The sequence below is a fragment of the Balaenoptera acutorostrata genome, chromosome 3, assembly GCF_949987535.1.
Source record: "Balaenoptera acutorostrata chromosome 3, mBalAcu1.1, whole genome shotgun sequence".
NCBI lineage: Eukaryota > Metazoa > Chordata > Mammalia > Artiodactyla > Balaenopteridae > Balaenoptera > Balaenoptera acutorostrata.
In genome coordinates this window covers 183,024,549-183,029,737 of record NC_080066.1, presented here as the reverse complement: position 1 = coordinate 183,029,737, position 5,189 = coordinate 183,024,549, and positions in this window count along the sequence as shown.

The window sequence follows — 5,189 nt, the reverse complement described above, 5'->3', positions numbered from 1 at the left end:
TGTTTTGTCCTCCCTTGTTCTTTGGGTGCTGTTCCTTTGTTACTTAGAGTCTGGGCAGGAGGGGGGCGTCCACGGCGCAGAGCCAGGTGCGGGGGCGGGCGTGTGGGCCGTGTGTGAGCGGTGGGAATGTCCTGCCCCAGGGCCCCTGTGGGCCGGGAACACGTTCGCATCCGTGTGGTTGACAGAAGCTTTCCTGGAAGTGAGGCGAGGGAGGCACTTTGCATCCGCTCTGTACTGAAAACAGGTGAGCAGGGCTTTGTAAATTGTGTCAAGTCGCTTAGCAATGAAGAGCTCTCAAGGTTTCAAGGAATTAGGTCTAAACTTGAGAGTGTGAGACGCTGCGCCGTGAGTGGCTCTTGGCTCCCGTGGGTTGGGCAAATTGGGACTCAGCGTGGTGGCCTCGGGGCGGCCGTTGAAGGCTCTGGCACCTGTCGGTTTGTGCACAGGTCGCTGAGAAGACCAGGTGGTCGCTAACTAAGTCACGGTTTATGCCAGCCTCGCGCACATGTGGAGCTCATGCTGCCACCGCCGGTCAGCCAGAAAGATCCTGAGCTTCCGGTTTCCTTTTAAGCCATGTTTACCTAACTTGAGCCCCCAGGTGGCTGGGAGAAACAAATGCCAATGGCCTTTGTCCTGGAACTGTCTACGCCTCGTGATTTTCCAAAGTCAGTGAACAGACCACAGTCCAGACCCAGCACGAAGGGAACCCCAGCACAAGGGGCAACAGCCATCAGAACCGTGCCAGGCTGCAGGTGCCCGTCGGATGCTCGGACCCAGAGTATGAAATGTGTTTGCTGGGGCTCCCGTGGTGGTCCAGTGGCTAAGACGCGACGCTCCCGATGCAGGGGGCCCGGGTTCGGTCCCTGGTCAGAGAACTAGAACCTGCATGCCACAACTAAAGATCCCGCACACAGCAACGAAGATCCTGTGTGCCCCGACCAGGACCTGGTGCAGCCAAATAAATAAATATTAAAATAAAAAAAAAAAGTGTTTGCTGGCCGTGCTCAAACAAGACAGCTGGGCAATGCCAACAGGCCGGATGGGAGCTGGGAAAGAACCAAGTGGGTTTGAAAAAAAAAAAGTGGAATTTCTAGAAATGACAAAGCGCCATCCCCTAAACTGAAAACTAAACAGTCATTTTGAGATGCTGCTGAAGAAAGAATTAGTGAAAAAGAGGTCAGAAGAAAGGGGTCCCGAGGCAGCCCAGAGGCAGAAGGTGGGAAGATTGTGAGCGGCTGGCGTGGCTGGGGGGCCGGTGGGGTGTCCCGAGGCGAGCGGAGCCTGGCGGGTGTGGGGCGAGCAGAGAGGGGGCAGAGGCAGCAGCGGCTGGGCCGCTTGAGTCCCTTCCTCAGGACATGTGCCGCGGGCGACGCCAGTGGGTCCCCCACATTCTGGGCAAGCCCCCGTGACCTCGAGGGGGTGGGCCTGGCCTGGGCCTGGGCCTGGGGGGCTCACCGGACACTTCCTGCTCGGGGGGAGGCTGGCTGTCGCAGGCCACTGTGCACGCCATACCCACGTGTGCACCTTCACGTGCAGCCTGGCCCTCCCTCCCAGCCTGCCGCCAGCATCCTGGGCCCACCTCAGGCCTGGCCTGGGTGACCCCGTGCCCGGCAGGGGTGGGGACAGGGCCATCCACGTGCCTCCCCAGGCCCAGCTCACACTGCCGGCCGCACTCCCGTGCTCCGCCGTCTCCTGCTGGTGGGCCCCTGGCTGCTGGGGCTCGTTCTCGCTTCCAGCACGGCCCCCTCCCCCGCTCTTGGTGAGACCGCGAAGGGTGGGGGGGATTGCAGCCCCTCGGCCCCCAGGGCGCCGCTCGCCATGCCGGCCTCTGCCCTCTCTTAGGCTGGCTACACAGAGGCCGGCCCCCACGGCAAGGGTCAGGCACCTCTGTCCCACCGCTGCCAGCACCTTGTCCTCTCCTGGGTGGGTAGGTGGGCAGTTGACCCCCCAGAGGGACAGCCGCTTGATTAGGAAGTTCAGACAAAGGAAAGCACGCTCACGGGCGCCGGCGCTGTCCCCGAGGCTGGTGCTGGGCTCCTGCGACTCCCCCGGCGCAGCAGGAAGCTGTGGCCGCGGGACAGGTGGCCCCCAGACCGAGGCTCCCCGGTTTGCCTGTGTGACGGAGCAGCGTCCAGCCGTGGCAGCTGGGAGTGGACGTGAAGTCCAGGAGCGGTGAGGGGTCCCCGGGTCCCCTCTGCAGCCGCCTCGCTCTGAGCACCTGCGGGCCTCCTCCCAGCGGCCCCACCTCTTCCCCTTCCTGGTCGATGGGTCTGGGGGAACCAGACGGGAGGGGCTGAGGGGGCCTCTTCCCTGTCCTTGAGGTGCGTGTCACCACGGTAGGGTCTGGACCTCCCCGGAGCCGGGTGGGCCGTGGGCTTTGGGGCAGCGGGAGGCTCAGGGGTGTAGGCCTTGGGGGCCGGGGGCTCCCTGAGAGGACAGCCCGGCCAGGAACTTTGGTTTGCTCCCAGCTGGGGTCTGGGGGAGGCTGAGTGGGCCCAGCAGGGTCTCCGTGTCCCCCTCATTTGCGTCTATGACCGCAGTGCTGTCCAGTTGAGGGAGGATGCTGGTGGGGTCAGGGCAGCCGTCGGGAGGGAGGTTGGTGGGCTTCAGCCGTGCGCTGAGGCGCTGGCCTGGGGATGGGGTGGGTCCAGGCGGAGTCCGAGGCCTCAGGTGGGAGCCTGGCCGGGCTGTGCTGGGGGAGGTGCTGGAGACTGGAGCTGCCCCGGGCAGTGGGCACTCTCTCCACGGGCAGGGGACCCAGGCCCGGGAGCCTCGGTGCGCCCCCTGGTGAAGAGTGGCCAGTGCACAGCGGTCATCGCCGCACGTTCCACGGCACGGGCAGAGCGGCACCGGTGCGCCCACCCATGGTGACACTGTCTCCTTCAGGCTGGGGTCAGATCAGCCTCTCCCACCCCCTCATCCCCACGTGGTCAGAGCGGGGAGCAGTGCCCCATCACTGCCAGGCCTGGACCAAGGGCCGTGTCACGACCCAGCCTCCACTGCAGGCGTGGAGCAGCTCCAAGGCCAGGATCGGGGCCTCTCGTACCCGCCACCCCAGGGCTGCCCGCTGCTTCCTCAGTGCTCGGCCCCAGGGACTGCAGCAGCTGGCTCTGCTTGGCAACAGCTCTGACTGCCGAGTCTCCGAAGAAACCGGGCCCTGGGGAGTGGGGAGGAGATTCCACACTCGTCCCCAGGGCAGCCGGGCCCATTAACCCCTGCGGGCCGGGCTGGTGTTGGCCTCGTGGTGGCCCAGCTCCAGCTATCCTGGGACCCAGCCCGGCTTGCCCCTCCTTCATCAGACCCCCCCAGACCCAGATCTTCCAAGGTGCTGGGTCGTCAGGGACCTGTGAGGGTCTCCAACTGACATCATCTGGGTGCCAGGGGCGTGGAGACCACTATACAAAAGGGAAACTGAGGCCTGAGAGGAAGGACCTGGCTACAACAGTCTGTGGTCTCCCCGGCCCTGGCGGATTCTGGAAGCCTGCCATGGGACCACGGAGGGCTCACCGGAGCCCTGCTGACACTCGACCAGGCTCAGGGCCAGCAACGAGGCCAGGGTGGCAGCTGGGCGGTGCCTGAGCATGAGAGCCGGCAAGGACGGGGGTCGTGATGCTCAGACAAGGTCAGGAAACGGGCCCTGAGCTGGGCGGGGGGCGGGTGTCTGCTCAGGTGGGAGAGACCGCTCATCAAGCAGAGGTGCGTCACGTGGGGGTCCTGCACCCCCGAGCTCCCGAATGTCGAACTCTTCACGCTTAGGCCACCCCCCACCCCGCACCTGCACCTGGGAGAAAACCTCCGAGAGGCCCTGTGGCAGCCACGCCTCACATCCCAGCCCTTCCTGCATCCTCCCAGGTCCCCATGGGGCTGGGGGCTGTTGCACCCTCCCCTCCAGCTGTAGGTAGAGCTGCTGTGCCTTCCGCTACCACGGGGCCCCCAGGCCCCCAGAACCAGACACAAAAATAGCCCTCGGGGGGGTCGGTATCTAGAGGGAGGCCCCGTCAGGACCCTCAGGACCTGCCCCATGAGACAACGGTTGCAGGAGAAACTGGCCACAGAGCTAATTATCAAAGCGAGAGACAGAGAGAGAGAGAGACAGAGAAAGCATTGCAGGAGATCAAAGGATGGCTCGAAATGGCTCTGCAGCTAAAACATGAGGTCCCAGCGAGAGATTCAACCGCAGAATCGAAAGAACAGGTGGTCAGTGCTGAGATGCAAAGTAGTGCCTTGAAGATCACAAGGGAAAAGATGAAATTCTTGAGTAGAGATTCAGGGGAGGTGACGTGAGTCACAGGAGCGCCAGGAAGAGAGAAAGGAGCAGGCGGGAGAAGCAGACACAAAGTGAGAGCCCTGGCTCCGAGGGAAGGGCCCTGTCCCAGGCCGTGCCTCAGCAGGCGCCGGGAAGTTCTCTTGGAAGCGAAGGAGGCTCGCATGGATCCAGGGAGATGAGCCCAACCCATGAAGGGCAAGAGTGAGGTGGAGTGCGCAGCAGGCAGCACTGATGCCCCCCGCGTTTCCGGTACTTTCCCTCCCCAGGCAGGTGACACGCATGCGTGACCTGTCACCCTGGTTCTCTGCCCTCCAACCCCACCGAGCCCCGTGGTGACTGGGACACGCCACCAGCTGAGACCTGGGCGCCGAGCCGGCCCGCAGCCGGCCCCCGTGGGAGCAAGAAGCCCACGTGTGTGTTAAACCCCGAGACCGGGGGCTGCTGCTTCCTGCTGCACCTCCTCTCCCAGCCCGACGTGCACAGGGCCCTGGGCGTCCTGTCCGTGCAGGCACCCTCGCCTCACTGCCCTTCGCAGACCCTGCGTTTTTGCAAACTGAAGGTTTGTGACACGCCTGTGTCGAGCAAGGCCATCAGCGCCATTCATCCAACAGCATTATTTTATTTTATTTGTTTATTTTTTAATTAATTAATTAATTAATTAATTTTTGGCTGTGTTGGGTCTCACTGCTGCGCGTGGGCTTTCTCTAGTTGCGGCGAGCGGGAGCTACTCTTTCCTTGCGGTGCATGGGCTTCTCGTTGCTGTGGCTTCTCTTGTTGCAGAGCACGGGGCTCTAGGCGCGCAGGCTTCAGTAGTTGTGGCACGTGGGCTCAGTAGTTGTGGCTTGTGGGCTCTAGAGCGCAGGCTCAGTACATCCAACAGCATTATTTTAAAATGAAGGTCTGTACAGTTCTTTTTTAGACA